The sequence below is a fragment of the Eptesicus fuscus genome, chromosome 3, assembly GCF_027574615.1.
Source record: "Eptesicus fuscus isolate TK198812 chromosome 3, DD_ASM_mEF_20220401, whole genome shotgun sequence".
NCBI lineage: Eukaryota > Metazoa > Chordata > Mammalia > Chiroptera > Vespertilionidae > Eptesicus > Eptesicus fuscus.
This window is the reverse complement of record NC_072475.1, coordinates 111604595-111623054: the sequence shown is the minus strand read 5'-3', so window position 1 is coordinate 111623054 and position 18460 is coordinate 111604595. Positions and strand designations below refer to the sequence as shown.

The 18460-nt window shown below is 38.2% G+C and overlaps 1 protein-coding gene across 2 annotated transcripts in view; it reads right to left on the bottom strand.

Moving 5' to 3' along the window:
• The window catches only part of LOC103303596 (phospholipid scramblase 2-like), a 101552-nt gene that overhangs the window by 48379 nt on the left and 34713 nt on the right, over positions 1 to 18460 (bottom strand). The gene's annotated exons all lie outside the window — the stretch shown is intronic.

The window sequence follows — 18460 nt, the reverse complement described above, 5'->3', positions numbered from 1 at the left end:
AGAAATGAAGATACTTTGGAATAAACTTACTCAAGGAGGTAAAAACCCTGTACTCTGAAAACTACAGCATCTTGACAAAAGAGATAGAGGAAGATATAGACAAGTGGAAGAATATAAATACCATGTTCATGGATTGGTAGAATCGACATCATTAAAATGTCTATATTACCCAGAGCAATCTAAAGATTCAATGCAATCCCTATTAAAATACCAACAGAGGGATTTAAGAAGGTGGCCAGCAGGACAGCAGGAGGGAGAGAGTGTGAGTGAGTGAGGGAGAGAAAAAGGAGTGTGTGGACGTGGTGTGTGTGTGTGTGTGTGTGTGTGAGAGAGAGAGAGAGAGAGAGAGAGAGAGAGAGAGAGAGAGAGAGTTATATCCAGCAGGAGCCTCAGGAGCTGGCAGACCATGCTCTCCTAGATGGGGAGCCCCTGCTACAACTGAAAGCACTCCTGGGGTGGCCAGCTCTGTCACAGAAACCATGCCATCTTGAAGGGGAGAGCTGCTGTAACTAGGAGCCCAGACTCACCGCTACCCAGACTGGCATCAGACACTGTCCTGGACCCTGAAGACACTCTGTCAAAGACCTGCTACTTCATCTGCAGACCCACAGACTCTGCGACTTCAGCCTCCCTGGCTGCAGGCTCCTGTGAGCCCCAGAGTGTGCTCCCCTTCTGCCAAGCCAGCTGCTTCAGCTTCAGACCCCACATGACTCAGCTCCTGGACCCCTTGATGAGTCTCAGAGTGCACCCCTCTCCTGCCAAGCCCACTGCTTCAGACACAGACCACATGCAACCTGTGCCTCAATGACTGGACCCCTTGGTGAGACTTGGAGTGCACGCCCTCCCTGCCAAGCCTACTGCTTGTGACATAGACTCCACTCAATTCATGTCTGTGTGCCTGGACCCTTTGGAAAGTTTTGGTGTGTGCATTTCTCCTGCCAAACCCACTGATTCAGCTACTTACCCCACGCCCCTCAAAGCCTGGCCACCTAGGTGAGTCTCAGGGTGCACACTCCTCCTGCAAGCCCACTACTTCAGCTGCAGACCCCATGCAACTCATGCCTCAGCACCTGGCCCCCTTCAGCATTGCAGTGGATGGGAACCCACACCGTATTCTAGAGGACAGCAATGGAGGCCAGAAGTGCAGCCCCACCAACACTTAGACCAACCTTGGACACCACACCTGGACCTGTGCAGGGAGCCACTTGAAGACATAACCTGCATGGAAGCACCACTATGCTCTGGCAATGAGCAGCACAGTACTACTCTGTGGGTCCATAGTGAGTGTCACCAGGGAGACCTTCTGAGCTGTACCTCCTCATCAGAGCCCAAACCCAGCATCCCAGGATTCCATGCTACAAGTCCCCATGCTGTGAGTGCAAGCCAGGGGTACCCACTCCTGCTCTATACCCCATCCCAGTACAGAGCTGCAGACAAGTGTACACTCTGCCCCCAGGCACAGACATAGCCTTTAGGCTGGTACAGGATCCACTCCATAACAAGTACAGAGCCCTCAGGCCAAGACAGGCTCCATCCCCCAGCACAGACAGAGCTGTCACCTTGCGCATGCCCTACCCACAACCCAGGTCATATCTGCTGGTGTGATCTGGTGTGTCCAGCCACAGGTCACAGAACCACACTACATGTACACTGCCAGAGGGTCTTAGGGTGCTACCCTGCCTTGGGTGCCATCCTGCCCTGACAGGGAGTCACACAGAAGAACTGTGCACAGGTCCCCACCAACCCTGAGAATCTGAAGTGGACAACCAAGGGACCAGAACTGGGGAGAATGGGGTACAGAGCAGAGACAATAAAGGTTTAACACTCAAGGTAGGCCCAGCCTCCAGTCTAGTGAATCCCAGATCATTGAACTGCTAGGGGCTTTAGCCCCTCAGACACCAAGCAGGGAGCCCAGGGCCAGAAAGAGACAGCAAAATTGGGGAGACAAAGAAACAACCCCCAAGGAAAGAAAAGGAGGAAATGTCATAAAAGGAACTAAATGAAATGAAGGCAAGAAATATATCAGAGAAAGAAGTAAGAGTCATACAGTTACTAAACTGGCTGGATGAGAAAATTACCAGCATATGTATCAGGAGAAAATGAAGAATGATATAGCTGCAGTAAAAAACACAATTGAAGGTTTTGACAGTAGACTAGAAGAAGAGGAGGATCGAATCAGCGAGTTAGAAGACAGGGTAGAAAAAACACCTTATCAATTGGAGAAAAAAACACCTTAGCAATTGGAGAAGAAAACTAGAAAGCAGGAGGACAGCTTAAGGGAGCATTGGGACAACATGAAACGAAGTAACATCCATATAATAGGGGTGCCAGAGGGACAAGAGGAGAAAATATTAGGAAAACTATTTGAAGAAATAATGACAGAAAACTTCACTGATCTGGGGAAGAAAAAAGTCACATAAGCACAGAGAGTCCCAAACAAGATGAACCCAAAAGACCCACAACAAAACACATTGTAATTATGATGGCAAACGTTAACAGCAAGGCTATCATTCAAAATTGAAAGAGAAATCAGGAGCTTCACAGACAAAAAAAGGCTAAGTGAGTTTATTACCACAAAGCCAGCAATGCAAGAAATGCTAAAGGGACTGTTGTAAAAAGAATAAATAGAAAGGGGAAAAGGAACACAGGCATAAAGAATAAAAATGGCTACAAATAAGTACTTATCAATAATAACCTTAAATATAAATGGATTAAATGCTCCAATCAAAAGACATCAGGTGGCTGAATGGATAAGAAAACATGACCCATATATATGCTGTCTACAAAAGACCCACCTCAGAACAAGGAACTCACAACAGACTGAAATAGAAGGGATTGAAAAATATTTTTCAGGCAAATGAAAATGAAAAACAAGCTGGGGTAGCTATACTTATATCTGACAAAATAGACTTCAAATGGAAGGCCATAACAAGAAATAAGGAATTATGGCTATTTCATAATACTAAATGGATTGATACAACTCTGGTGAATGCAGACTGGTGAAGCCACTACGAAAAACAGTTTGGAGTTTCCTCAAGAAATTAAAAATGGAACTCCCATTCCTAAGAAACCTTAAATCATCATCAGAAAGAATGTATGCACCCCTATGTTCATAGCAGCACAATTTATAATAGCTAAGACTTGGAAACATCCTAAGTGCCCATCACAGATCAGTGGATAAAAACAATGATACATTTACACAATGGAATACTATTTGGAAACAAAAAAGATAGAACATTATCATTTGCAATGGCACGACGGACCTGGAGAGTATTATGTGGAATGAAATAAGCCAATCAGAGAAAGATAAGTATCACATGATTTCACTCATATGTGGAAGCTAATGAACAAAATAAACTAATGATAAAAAATAGACCTAGAGTCATAGAACCATGAACAGACTGTTGAACCTCATTGGGAAGGCAGCAAAGGGTGGGTGGGAGGAGAACAACCAATGAACTTGTATGCATACATGCATAACCCATGGGCACAGACAATGGGGTGGTGAGGGCCTGGGATGGGGACAGGAGCAGGCTGGATGAGATTAATGGGGGGAAAAGAAGGACCTATGTCAGTGATGGCAAACCTATGACACGCGTGTCAGCACTGACACGCGTAGCCATTTCTGATGACACATGGCCGCTGAGGTGGCCGCATGCCGAGGATGAAACATTTGCTGCTCCTGAGGATGAAACATTTGCGAAATAATGTTTTTTCCTCAAAGTGACACACTACCCAAGTTATGCTCAGTTTTTTGGTGAAGTTTGACACACCAAGCTCAAAAGGTTGCCCATAACTGAGCTATGTCATACTTTCAATAACAAATATTAAATAAAAAATCCATTAGAATGGGCAAAGTACCTAAATAGACACTTTTCCAAAGTGTACATACAGATGGCCAAGAGACATATGAAAAAATGCTCAAAGTCACTGATCATCAGAGAGATGCAAATTAAAACGACAATGAGGTATCACCTCACACCTGTCAAAATGGCTACTATGAACAACTCAACAAATGAAAAGTGCTGGTGAGGATGTAGAGAAAAGGGAACCCTAGTACACTGTTGTTGAGAATGCAGACTGGGTGCAACCATTATGGAAAACAGTATGGAGTTTCCTCAAAATATTAAAAATGGACCTGCCATTTGACACTGTGATCCCACTACTAGGAATATATCCTGAGAATCCAGAAACACCAATCAGAAAGTATATATGCACCCTTATGTTCATAGCATCACAGTTTACAATAGCTAAGATCTGGAAATAGCCCAAGTGCCCATCAGTAGGTGGGTGGATATAAAATCTGTAGTGCATTTATACCATTGAATGCTACACAACAGTGAAAAAGAAGACTCTTACCCTTTGAGACAGCATGGATGGACCTGGAGAGTATCATGCTAAGTGAAATATGTTAGTCAGCGAAAGGCAAGTATCACATGCTTTCACTCAGATGTGGAATCTAATTAACAAAATAAACATGAACAGAGTGGATCCAGAGACATGGAATTATGGAACAAAGTGTGGAATCTCGGAGGGAAGGCAGGGGAGGGGGGAGACAATCAACCAAAGACCTTGTATGTATATAAGCATAACCCATGGACACAATAGGGTGCTGAAGGCATGGAATGGGAAGGTTGGGGCAGGCTGAAGAGAGTTAATGCGGGGAAATAGGAGACATATGTATTACTTTCAATAATAAGTATTAAAATAAATAAATTGTTTTCCAACTGAATTGTATGAGTTCATTATATATTTTGTGTATTAATTATATAATTATGAGATATATGATTTGCAAATATTTTGTCCCATTTCAAAGGTTGCTTTTTAATTTTTTTGATGATTTCCTGTGTTGTAAGGAAGGTATTTAGTTTAATGTAGTTCCACTTGCTTTAGTTTTTATTACCTGTGCTTTTCTAATGTGTCCAAATAACCATTGCTCAGGCCAATGTCAAGGAGCTTACCCACTATGTTTTTTTCTAAGAGTTTTATGGTTTCTGGTCTTATGTTCAAATACTTAATGTATTTTGAGTTTATTTTTGTATATGATGTAAGATATTGTTCCAGTTTCATTATTTTGCATGTGATAATCGAGTTCTCCCAATAACTTTAACTGAGGAGCGTATCCTTTCCAATTGTATATTCTTGTTCTTTGTCATAAAACAAATGGCCATATATGTATGGGTTTATTTCTGGGCTCTCTATTCTGTCCCATTAATCTCTGTGTCTGCTATTATACCAATACCATGCTGTTTGGGTTATTATAGTTTGGTAATTTAGTTCAAAATCAGGAAGTGTGATGCCACCAGGTTTGTTCTTCTTTCTCAAAACTGTTTTGGCTATTGATACCTTTTGTGATTCCATACAATTTTAGGATTGTTCTTTTCTTTCAATGAAAACTGCCATTAGAATTGTAGTCTGTAGATTGCTTTGTGTAGTATGGACATTTGAATAATATGTATTCTTCCAATCCATGAGACATTTTTTTTGTATATATGTGTCAATTTCTTTCATCAGTGTCTTATAGTTTTCAGTGTATAGGTCTTTCCCCCAATCACCCCCAACTGCCCTCCCCTGCAGCCTGGTCCCCCCAACTGCCCTCCCCTGCTGGCCATCTTGTGACAATGTGGGGGCAGCCATCTTGTGGTGGCCATCTTGTGATGATGTGGGGGCAGCCATCTTGAGATGATGTGGGGACGGCCATCTTGTGATGTGAGGGCATGAGGGTCAATTTGCAGATTACCTCTTTATTATATAGGATCATGCCATCTCCAAATAAATTTTTACTTTTATCTTTCTTATTTAAATGCCTTTTATTTAATTTTCCTGCCTAATTGCTCTGTCTTGGACTTCAATAACATGTTGAATAAAAGTGGCATAATTGTCTTATTCCTGATCATAAAGAAAAAACTTTAGGTTTTACATCATTGAGTATGATGTTAACTATGGACTTGTCAATATGTGACAAGTTTTCATTATGTTGAGGTACATTCTCTCTATATCCAGTTTGTTGATAGTTTTTTTTTATTATGAATGGATGTTGAATTTTGTCAAATATTTGTTTGCATCTATTGAGATCATATGACTGTTATCCTTCATTTTCTTTTTTAAAAAAGTATATATTTTTATTGATTTCTGAGAGGCAGGGAGAGGGAGAGAGAAAAACATCAATGATGAGAGAGAATCATTGATTGGCTGCCTTGTGAATGCCCCACACTAAGCATTGAGCCTGCAACCCAGGCTTGTGCCCCAACAGGGAATTGAACTGTGACCTCGTGATTCATAGGTCAATGCTCAACCACTGAGTCATGCCAGCTGGGCTCCTCGTGTTCTTGATCATGAATTGATTTACAGATGTTGAAACATCCTGGCATCCTGGGAATAAACCCCACTAAATCATAGTGTACGATTCTTTTAATGTATTGCTGAAATCCATTGCTTATATTTGTTTAGGATTTTTGCACCTATGCTTTTCAGGGACATTGTATTATAATCTTATTTTCTTGGAGTGTCTTTGTCTGGTTCTGGTATCATAGTAATTCTAGCCTCATAAAATGAGTTTGGAAGTGTTCTCTTTTATTTTTAGAATATGTTGAGAAAATATTCATCTTCAAATGTATGGCTGAATTTATGAGTGAAGCCACCTGATCCTGGACTTTTGTTTGTTGAGAGGGATTTTTTAAAAATTACTAATTCTATGTCCTTATTAGTAACTTATGACAATCTATTTTTGTTTCATAACATATAATGTTTCCTGGAGAATGTTCCATGTGTTTGAGAAGGATGTGTATTGTGTTTCTTTTGGATGGAATGTTCTGTAACTATATTTTAAGTTAATCTGATCTAAAGTGTCATTTAAGTCCAGTTTCTTTTTTAATTTTCTGTTGGAAGGATCTATCCACTGATAAAAATAGGTTATTGAATTGTCCTACTATTATTGAATGTGTATCTATATTTCTTTCTTTTGGTCTGTCAAAATTCATTTTATATATTTAGGAGCTCCTATGTTGGGTGCACAAATATTTGCAAATATTATATCCTCTTGTTTGATTGATCCCTTCATCGTTATATAATAACCTTCTTTGTCTCATACTATAGTATTTGTCATAAATTCCATTTTGTGTGATATAAGTATAGCTACCCCAAATTTCTTTGGTTTTCATTTGCTTAGAATATTGTTTTCATATGTCTACTTTCAGTTGGAGGTATTGTTCAAGATGAAGTGAGTCTCTTTTGGGCAGCATATAATTTGATCTTTTTTTTTTTTTATCCACTTAGCCATTCAAGGTTTATTTTGAGGGCAAAATTTTGTATTTAAATTTAAAATAATTATTGATAGGTAGGGACTTACTATTATCATTTTCTTTCATGGTTGTTTTGTAATTTTTTGTTCCTTTCTTCTCCTTGTCTCTTCATTTCTCCTTTGGTAATTGTCTATAGTGGCACACTTATATTCCTTTCTTTTTACTTTTTGTGCATCTACTATATGTTTTTGCTTGTTAGTTACCATGAGGCTTACATAAAACATCTTATATTCATAACAGTCTATTTTAAGTTAAAAACAACAAGTTTGAATGCATTCTAGAGATCTAAATTTTTCTTTCCCCTCAAACATGTTTTATGCTTTTGATGTTACAATTTACATATTTTAACCTTGTGTATCCATTAACAAGTCATTGTGGTTGTAGTTATTTTTTATTACATTTTTTCTTTAACATTCATTTAGAGGTGATTAACTTACCACAATTGCAACTTTAGATTATTCTGAATTTAACTATATATTTACCTTTGCCAGTTATTGATGCTGTCATGTGTTTTCCTGTTACTAATTAGAGTCCTTTCATTTCTCGTAAGACTGATCTAGTGGTGATGAACTACTTCAGCTTTTGCTTGTCCAGAAAAACCCTTTACCTCTCATTTATGAAAGACAACTTTGCCCTGTGAAATAGTCATGGTTGGCTTTTCTTTCTTCTTCTTCTTTCAGAACTTTGAATAATATCATCCCACTTGTGTCTGGGCTGCAAAATTTCTGCTAAAAATATGCTCATGGTTATATGGAGGTTCCCTTGTAGGTAACAAATTGTTTTCTCTTGCTTCTTACTATTTTTATTAATTTTTTTTAAATCCTCAACTGAGGATATTTTTTTCATTGCTTTTTTTAGAGAGAGTGGAAGGGAGGGATGGTGTGAGGGGAGAGAGAAAAACATTGATGTATCTCTCGATTGGTTGCCTCCTGCACGAACTGCGATTGGGGCTGGGGTTCAAGCCTGCAACCAAGGTATGCACCCTTGATTGGTAATTGAACCTGAGATCCTTCAATCCATGGGCTGATGCTCTAAACACTGAGCAATCGGCCAGGGTTCTTGCTGCATTTTAGATTCTCTCCTTGTATTTAATTATTGGCAATTTACTAGTAATTATAATGTGTCTTGGTGTGGGTCTCTTTGTTTGTTTTTTTCTTTTTATTGATATATTTTTATTGATTTCAGAGAGGAAGGGAGAGGGAGAGAGAGATAGAAATATTAATGATTAGAGAGAATCATTGATCAGCTGCCTCCTGCATGCCCCTTACTGGGGATTGAGCCCGCAACCAGGGCATGTGCCCTTGACTGGTATCGAAACTTGAACCCTTCTGTCCATAGGCCAGCACTCTAGCCACTGAGCCAAAACAAAATTTCTTTTTTTTCTTTCATATACATATTTTTATTTTTATTTATTTATTGTCTAAAGTTTTACATATGTCTCCTTTTTCCCCCTTGACCCACTCCCCCAAGCATTCCCACCCCGGGCAAGCACCCACTGACTCAGTGTCTGTGTCCATTGGTTATGCTAATATGCATGCATACAAGACCTTTGGTTGCTCTATAACCCTCTCTCCCCTGCCATTTGTCTCTGGATCTGTTCTTCTTCATCAAATAATGTTGATCATTATATTCCACATATGAGTGAGATCATGTGATATTTATCTTTCTTTGACTAGCTTATTTCACTTAGCATAATGCTCTCCAGTTCCATCCATGCTGTTGCAAATGGTAAAAGTTCATTCTTTTTTATAGCAGCATAGTATTCCATTGTGTAGATGTACCACAGTTTTTTAATCCACTCATGGGCTGATGGGCACTTAGGTTGTTTCTAAATCTTAGCTATTGTAAATTGTGCTGCTATGAAGATAGGGGTGCATATATCCTTTCTGATTGGTGTTTCTGGTTTCTTGGGATATATTCCTAGAAGTGGGATTACTGGGTCAAATGGGAGTTTCATTTTTAACTTTTTGAGGAATCTCCAAACTGTCTTCCACAGTGGCTGCATTCCCACCAGCAGTGCACGAGGGTTCCTTTTTCTCCACATCCTCGCCAGCACTCTCTGTTTGTTGTTTTGTTGATGATAGCCATTCTGACAGATGTGAGATGGTATCTCATTGTTGTTTTGATTTGCATCTCTCTGATGATCAGTGATTTTGAGCCTGTTTTCATATGTCTCTCAGCCTTCGGTATGTCCTCTTTTGAAAAGGGTCTATTTAGGTCATTTGCCCATTTTTTTTATTGGATCATTTATCTTCCTTTTGTTAAGTTGTATGAGTTCTCTGTAAATGTTGGAGATATAACCGTTATCTGAAATATCATTGGCAAATATGTTATCCCATGCAGTGGGCTTTCTTGTTGTTTTGTTGATGGTTTCTTTTGCTGTGCAGAAGCATTTTATTTTGATGTAGTCCCATTTGTTTATTTTCTCCTTAGTCTCCATTGCCCTAGCAGCTGTGTCAGTAAAGATATTGCTACGACATATGTCTTATATTTTGCTGCCTATGGAGTCTTCTAGGATTTTTATGGTTTCCCATCTTACATGTAAGTCCTTTAGCCATTTTGCGTTTGTTTTTGTGTATGATGTAAGTTGGTGATCTAGTTTCATTTTTTTGCATATATCTGACCAAATTTCCCAGCACCATTTATTTAAGAGACTGTCTTGACTTCATTGTATGCTCTTGCTTACTTTGTCAAATATTAATTGAGCGTAATGGCTTGGGTCTATTTCTGGGTTCTCTGTACTGTTCATTGGCCTATATGTCTGTTGTTGTGCCAGTACCAGGCAGTTTTGAGAACCAAGGCTTGGTCATATAATTTGATATCTGGTATTGTAATCCCTCCAACTTTGTTCTTCTTTCTCAGGATTGCTGTGGCTATTCGGGGTCTTTTATAATTCCAGATGAATTTTTGGAGAGTTTGTTCTAGGTCTTTGAAGTATGCCATTGATATTTTAATGGGGATTGCATTGAATCTGTAGATTGCATGGACATTTTAATGATGTTGACTCTACCAGTCTATGAACATGGTATGTTCTTCCATTTGTTTATGTCTTCCTCTATCTCTTTTTTCAATGTCCTATAGTTTTCTGAGTACAGTTCTTTAACATCCTTAGTTAAGTTTATTTCTAGGTATCTTAATTTTTTTGGTGAAATAGTAAATGGGATTGTTTTTTCATTTCTCTTTCTATGAGTTCATTATTGGTATATAAAAAGGCCATAGATTTCTGGGTGTTAATTTTGTATCCTGCTATATTGCTGAATTCATTTATTAGGTCTAGTAGTGTTTTGATGCATTCTTTTGGGTTTTCTATGTATAGTATCATGTCATCTGTGAATAAGGACTGTTTTACTTCTTCTTTTCCAATTTGGATGCCTTTTATTTCTTCTTCTTGTCTGATCACTTTGGCTAACAACTCCAGTACTATATCCAACAGGAGTAGTGAAAGTGGGCATCCCTGTCTTGTCCCCATTCGCAGGGAAATGAGTTTAGCGTTTGCCCATTGAGTGTGATGTTGGCTATAGGTTTGTCATATAAGGCTTTTATTATGTTGAGGTATGATCCCTCTATTTCCTCTTTACTGAGAGTTTTTATCAAGAAAGGGTGTTGTATTTTGTCAAATGCTTTTTTTTGCATTGATTGACATGATTATGTGATTTTTGTCTCTCAATTTGTTTATGTGATGTAACACATTTATTGATTTGCAGATATTGTACCATCCTTGCATCCCCAGAATAAATCCCACTTGGTCATGGTGTATGATCTTTCTAATGTAATGCTAAATCTGAGTTGCTAGAATTTTGTTGAAGATTTTAGCATCTATGTTCATCAAGGATATTGGCCTGTAGTTCTCTTTTTTTGTGGTGTCTTCATCTGGTTTTGGAATTAGGATAATGCTGGCTTCATAGAAAGAGCTTGGGAATATTGCTTCCTCTTAAATTTTTTGGAATAGTCTGAGGAGGATAGGTTTTAGTTCTTCTTCGAATGCTTGGTAGAACTCCCCTGTAAAGCCGTCCAGATCAGGGCTTTTGTATGCTGGAAGATTTTTGACCACTGCTTCAATTTCTTTGGTAGTTATCATCCTATTCAGGTTTTTTTATTCTTCCTGATTGAGTTTGGGAACTTGTGTTTTTCTAAGAATATGGCCATTTCATTTAGGTTTTCCATTTTGTTGGAATAGAGTTGTTCATAGTATTTTTTCATAATCCTTTGTATTTCTGTGGGATTGGTTGTTACTTCACCTCTTCCAGTTCTCATTTTGTTTATTTGGGTCTTCTCTCTTTGCTTTTTGGTGAGCATGGTAGAGGTTCATCCATCTTGTATACCCTTTCAAAGAACTAGCTCTTGGTTTTGATCTTTTGTATTGTTTTTTGATCTCTATGTCATTTATTTCCACTCTGATCTTTATTATTTCCTTCCTTCTGTTTATGCTGGGCTTTTCTTGCTCTCCCTAACTCCTTGAGTTGTAGGGATAGATAATTTATTACTATTTTTTCTTGTTTTCTGATGTAAGCCTGTAGAGCTATGAACTTCCCTCTCAAGGCTGCTTTCACTGTGTCCCATAGATTTTGGATTGTTGTGTTTTCATTGTCGTTTGTTGCCATGATGCTTTTTATTTCTTCTTTGAACTCCTTGGTAACCCAGTCGTTTTTTTAATAGCATGCTATTTAGTCTCCAAGTGTTTGATATTTTTCATTGTTTTTATTGTAGTTGATTTCTAATTTTATGCCATTGTGATCTGAGAAGATGCTTGATATGATTTCTATCTTCTTGAATTTGAAGAGACTTTGCCTATGTCCCAATATGTGGTCTATCTTTGAAAATGACCCATGTGCACTTGAAAAGAATGTATATTCTGTGGCTTTGGTGTGAAATGTTCTGAAGATTTCAATTAATTCTATCTGATCTAGTGAGTCATTAAGTATTGCTGTTTCTTTGCTGATTTTCTGTTTAGAGGATTTATCTAGTGATGTTACTGGGGTATTAAAGTCCCCTACTATGTCTGTATTGCTGTGACTCTTTCCCTTGGTATCCTCCAGAAGTTATATATATATATATATATATATATATATATATATATATATATATATACTCCTTTATTGGGTGCATATATGTTTACCAGAGTTATATATTCTTGTTGAATTGCTCCTGTTAGTATTATGAAGTGGCTTTCCTTAGCTCTTGTTATGGCCTTCACTTTGAGGTCTAATTTGTCAGAGATAAGTATTGCTACCTCACCTTATATTTTTCATTTTAATTCGCCTGAAAATCCTTTTTCCATACCTTCACCATCAGTCTGTGTGGGTCCTTTGTTCTTAGGTGGGTTTCCTGTAGACAGCAGATATATGGGTAATGTTTTCTTATCCACTCAGCTACCCTATGTCTTTTGATTGGGGCATTTAATCCATTTACTTTTAAAGTTATTATTGATAGGTACTTGTTTGTCACCATTTTTATTCTTTATGCCTGTGTTCCTTCTTCCTTTTTTATTTCTACTTTTTACAGCAGTCCCTTTAGCATTTCTTACATTGCTGATTTGGTGATAATAAACTCCCTTTGTTCTTTTTTTTCTGTGAAGCCCCTGATTTCACCCTTAACTTTGATTGATAGCCTTGTTGAGTACAGTATTCTTGGATTCAGACCCTTGTTTTGCATGACTTTGTATATTTCATTCCATTTCTTTCTGGCCTGATGTGTTTCTATTGAGAAATAATTCGATATTCTGATGGGAGATCCCTTATAGGTAACTTTCTGTCTCTCTTTGGCAGCCTTTAAGATTCTTACTTTGTCGTTGTTATTTGCCAATTTAATTATAATGTGTCTTGGTGTCAGTCTTTTGGGTTGATCTTGTTTGGGACTCTGTGAGCTTCTTGGACTTTTGTGAGTTTTTTTCTTCTTCCCAGTATCAGGGAAGTTTTCTGTCATTATTTCTTCAAACAGGTTTTCTATTCCTTGCTCAGTTTCCTCTCCTTCTGGGATCCCTATTATGAGGATGTTGTTTCATTTCATGTGGTCCCAAAGTTCCCTTAGGCTCTCCTCCTGTGTTTTAAGTTTTTTTTCCAGTTGTTGCTCTGCTTGGGTGTTTTTTTCTACCTTGTCTTCTAGCTCACTGATGTGGTCCTCCACTTCTTTTAGTCTGCTGTTGATGCTTTCTATAGTGTTCTTTATTGCAGCAATGTAATTTTTCATTTCTTCTTGGTTCTTCATTTCCTCTTGGTTCTTACATATATTGTTAAATTTGTCTTCCATCTTTTTCACCCTCCTTATGAACATTGTTATGCATTCTTTCTCTGACATATTGCTTGCCTCTATTCATTTACTTACTTTTTCTGGTGATTACTCCTTTTCTTTCATATGGGGGCTGTTTCTTTTTCTCCCCATGTTCGCTTCTCTCAGGGTGTCTAGTTATGTAGCTCTCTCTCTCTCCTGCATTGTCTTAAAGGCACAAAATACAACATGACAAGACACAACACATAGGGCACCAAACACAAATGTATTCACAATACCAATAACCCCAAACAAAGGTGACCACCTGATAAAAGAGAATTAGCTGAGAGAAAAGAGTGCAAAAGTGATATTAAGAAAAGAAGAAATATAAGAAAGAAAAGAAATAGAAGAAAAAAGAAGGGGAAAAATATATTTATATGGGGAGAAAACTCAAAAAACCCAACAACTAATAAAAAAATGCAAACAACAAACACTTAGTTGAATCTGAGGAGGCAGAGCTCTCTCTAGGTTATCTCTGACCTTTCCATCCATTGATTGCCTCACCAGCTGTGTTTATTTAACCAATTTCAGGTGGTTGTTTTTTTATTCTGCTGTTCCTTCTATCTGCTCTGTGAGAAGGTGCAGGACCTATCGCATATTCGGCGCCAATTTGTCTCCCCCTGGACAAACTTTTTAGGTGCCTGTGGCTGGGAGGCTAGAGTCTTGGTGTTTGTGGGTTCACAGCAGAGGCATCTGGTTCCTGGGCATTGTGGTTGTAGGGTCCCGGGAAGTACCCATGGTCTCCCCGGTTGAAGGTTAGGCTGGGCTTCTGATCACAGCTGCTCTCCCCTTCAAGATCCAAACCAGAATTTCTTATTGAAATTCTCTGAGTCTTAGATCTAGATGTCTGTGTCTTCCTCTATATTACAGAAGCTTTCAGCTATTACTCTTTAGGTAAGTTTTCAGCCTCTTTATTTCTCTCTTCTCTTTCTCAGATCCCTATAATGCAAATATTGGTCTGTTGGTGGAGGTAATAAAAAAATCGGACTGCAAGATGGACCCAGGCAATCAGAGTTCCTCTCCTGTCATTGGAATGTAAGATATGCCTATCTTTCCCACAGTGGGAGCTGTTTCAATGACATAACATTGAGAGAATAAGTTAACACCATTTGAGTGGTATATATAACTGAACGGAATTAAGGTCTCTATATAAATTTTTCAGACTCTAACAGCAAATGAGATCTACTCATCTTGTGTGAAGCAAGGTAATTATCATAAGTAAGTTCCCTTACTTATTAAACCTGCCACCTGCCAATCTGTTGTCATCTGCCTCTTAGGCTGCTCCTTGCCCTTTGAGTAAGGAGCCAGTTTGCTAACCAACATGATCCACCTGATGATATCCCATAAGACCTTACGCTATATTCACTCTTTTCATTCTTTTTTCTTTATGCTCCTATGATTGGATAAATTATGTCCTATCTTAAAATTTTTTCTGATTTGTTTTTCTGTGTCATATTTTCTTATGTTAAATCCCTCTATTGAAATTTTCAGTTCAGTTCCTGTATTCTTCAGCTATCTATTTGTGTTTGGTACTTTCTGTCCCTTCTTTAAATTTTCACTTTGTTCATTCATTGTTCTCAGGACTTCAGTGAGCATCTTTATAACCCTTCTTTTGAACTCTTTATCAGGTAAATCACTTAGCTCTGTTTCATTAAGGTCTTTTCTGAGATTTTATCTTTTTTGTTGTTGTTTATTTGGAATATAATTCTTTGTTTTTCATTTTCCTTGACTCTCTATGTTGGTTTCTGTGAATTAAATAAAACAGCCACCTCTCTCAGTTTTAAAGAAGTAGCTTTTGTAGCAAATAAAACCTCCCATTCGACTCTGATGTAGCTCTTAGTTGTTTCTCAGACCTTTGTAATTGTCAAAGCAGTCTTCTTATTCTTAATGGCTACCAGTAGGTTAGAATATGCCAAGACCTTTTAATCTCCCAAAGGACAGTATCTCAGTCAATGCCTAGATACAGGCTGATTGGAAGGCAGACTTTCAGGTAACAACTTTTAAAGTATGCAAACATACTTTTTTTAGGTGAATATAGGAAGATGGGAGTTTCTCTCTTCTATTTGAACTGATCCCTGGGGGAATGGGCAGATAAGAACTCTTTCTTTGTATGTCATCTTCTCCTTGAATCCATAAACACAAGCCCTGCTGACTATCAGAGCCAGGCTACCAATGGATGTGTATCCTGAATAACAGCTAGGGATACCAGACATGTACACAAGGTCCTTTTGGGGGATATCAGTGACCTGGGGTGGGACAGAGGGAAAGAATGAAGTTGGATTCCATTGGCCTCTGTGATCTCTGAAGAGTATTGCTGTTGGCTCCTAGGTGTGTGTTAAATTAGAAACCTGTGCCCCAAATTTAAAAATACATTTTTTTCCCAAAACAAATATGCTACTTTCACATAAAAACTGACTTATGTCAATCTGCTGCCTCTGTGTGTGTACTGGATCCTGGGGATTGAGCCATGGTAAGTCACATGAGACCTTTATTAACTGTCTCTGTGTTTGCTATAGCATTGTGGGACATGGACACAAGCCCCCTTGGCTTTCAAATGTAGGTGTTTTGGCAGCTCACCCTGTACAGAGAAATCTTAAAAGTTGGAGCATCACATGTGATGTTCATACCCATTGCTACTCAGGGAGAAGCTGGGAGTTCTGAGTTCCCTCCTGGTTGTGTGTCACTCTGCCAGGTGTGGAGTTTATGATAATATAGTGTTACAGCCTTTATTATCTGTTTCAATATGAGTATGAGTTTTCTCTCATTTTCCCAGTGTATAGGAGTCACATAGCTAGATTCTGGATTTCTTTCAGAGGAAATTGTTCTGTATGTAGCTATAGATTCAGTGTGTCCATCTCCATCTTGAACTGGACCATTATAAGTAATTTAGATGTAATAGGTGGTAATTTTATATTTTAATCAAATCCATTACTCTGCTAGTACAATTCATGTTCTAAATCTACAAATATAAAGGAACTTTGTATACAGAGAAAGATGGATTCACTGATGAGCAAAATAGATCCAAAGACATAGAAGCATGGAACAGACTGATACATCTCAGAGGGAAGGCGGGGGTTGGTGGGAAAAGATTAACCAAAGAATTTATATGCATATAGGCATAACCCATGGACACAAACAGTAGTGTGGTGAAGGCCTGGTGGGGGGTGGGGAGGGTATGGGATGGAGGAGATCAATGGGGAAAAAATAGGGGCCTTCTGTAATACTTTCAACAATAGATAAATTTTTTAAAAAGATGGATTCAACAAGTATATTCTAAAATTTAGCAGTTTTCTCAAAACTTCTTATATCTAGAAGGAAGACACTATAGTTACTGAAACTATCCAGGTCTTGGTCCTCTGTTGGTGGTCCTGAAACATCTAGTGGCTTCCCAAGTTTATTTTTGCATTTGGAGAGCACAGAAAGCATCTTGTAGAGTCAAAGTTCTCATGTAAAATGATCAGGAATACTTTTCTAGGAAGCTAGGCCACTGGACATGCTGATCAGCACAATCCAACATTACAGTGTTGCTTCATCTAAGCTGGTAATTCACAGTCCATGGAACAAAGGTTTTTCAGGGTTCATCTCACTTTTAAAGAGAAATTGTGGGCAGGAATATGATTTTCCAAAATATACTCATCCAAATTTTAAAAGTTCACTTGATTTGGAAATATACTAATACAACTATTAAAACATGGTATTAAGGTAACATGAACTATTGCATGGGCTCTGTGTCAATTTCAAGGTTTTCACAAATTGGGGAGAAAATAGCTGAAGTGATACAAAGTCAGATAAAGTAATAGAATCACTGAAGTGATTTCTAGAGTGAAGGGGGAACAAAAAGAAGGTTTGATTGTTGTCCTTCTAAATTTGGCTCAGTGTCATGAGGACAGATGCCCAAAGAAATAGTATTTTACCATGTGACTCCTAATTTCAAGAAATGAGCTGATGATAATCTTTATCATTTTACTATCAGAAAGAGAGACATTTGTAAATAATGAGGCTTAACGAACACATTAACAAAAGTTGTTATGTTTGGGATTATTGATGTGTCTTTATCTGAATAAATGTCTTCTTTTTATGAGAATACTAGTGTCTCGGTGCATGGATGTGTGCACACTGAAAGGAAATTAATTAGAAGAAATATTTTAATATCGCTATTCACCCTTTCTCTATAATAGAAGCGTCAACCAAATTCATGATCCACAATGACAAATTAAAACACATACGTGCAATTGGCGCCAGTGAGAGCTTTATATGTATCTCGCATGTGCCTGTCAACTTAGACTTTTATATATATAGATAAACTTGCTTAATTAGACCTGCTTTCTGATTTAGCTAAACTTTTTTCAGCCCAGTGAAGCACCCCAAATTTTTTTTTCAGGTAATTGTCAGCAACACAGCAATAAATATCAACAAGAAGCAGATTATTATTGTAGATCATGCAGGGAGAAAAAAGGGTAAAATATTTAACTGTAGCAGTGTTAGACTATTCTACACAGTGAGAAAACCTGAAGTCATTTTCAAGTTCCACCATTTCTTACTTCTTTTCAGTTGGGTCAAGTTTCTAAACTTTCTAAACCTCCATTGTCTTGCTAATGAAAAGAAAATAGGATTCTACTGAGTCTCTATCTATCTACTCCAGTACTTCTGTGAGGATCAAATGAGATGAGGCATAGGAAAATGCTTCACAAACATTTGGTTGAACTGTAAAAATTTTGCACCTGGTTATAAAGCAAGACGGGTTCCTGGGCTGAAGAAAGTACAAGGAAGCTAGTTGCTAGGGAGAAGAAGCTGAGAGCTGCAACATGACGTTATTACCTGGTCCCGACAGTGACAATTTCCAACCTGGGATAGGCTGTGGGACGCATTTTGCACCTTGGGGTCTTGGCAGCTTT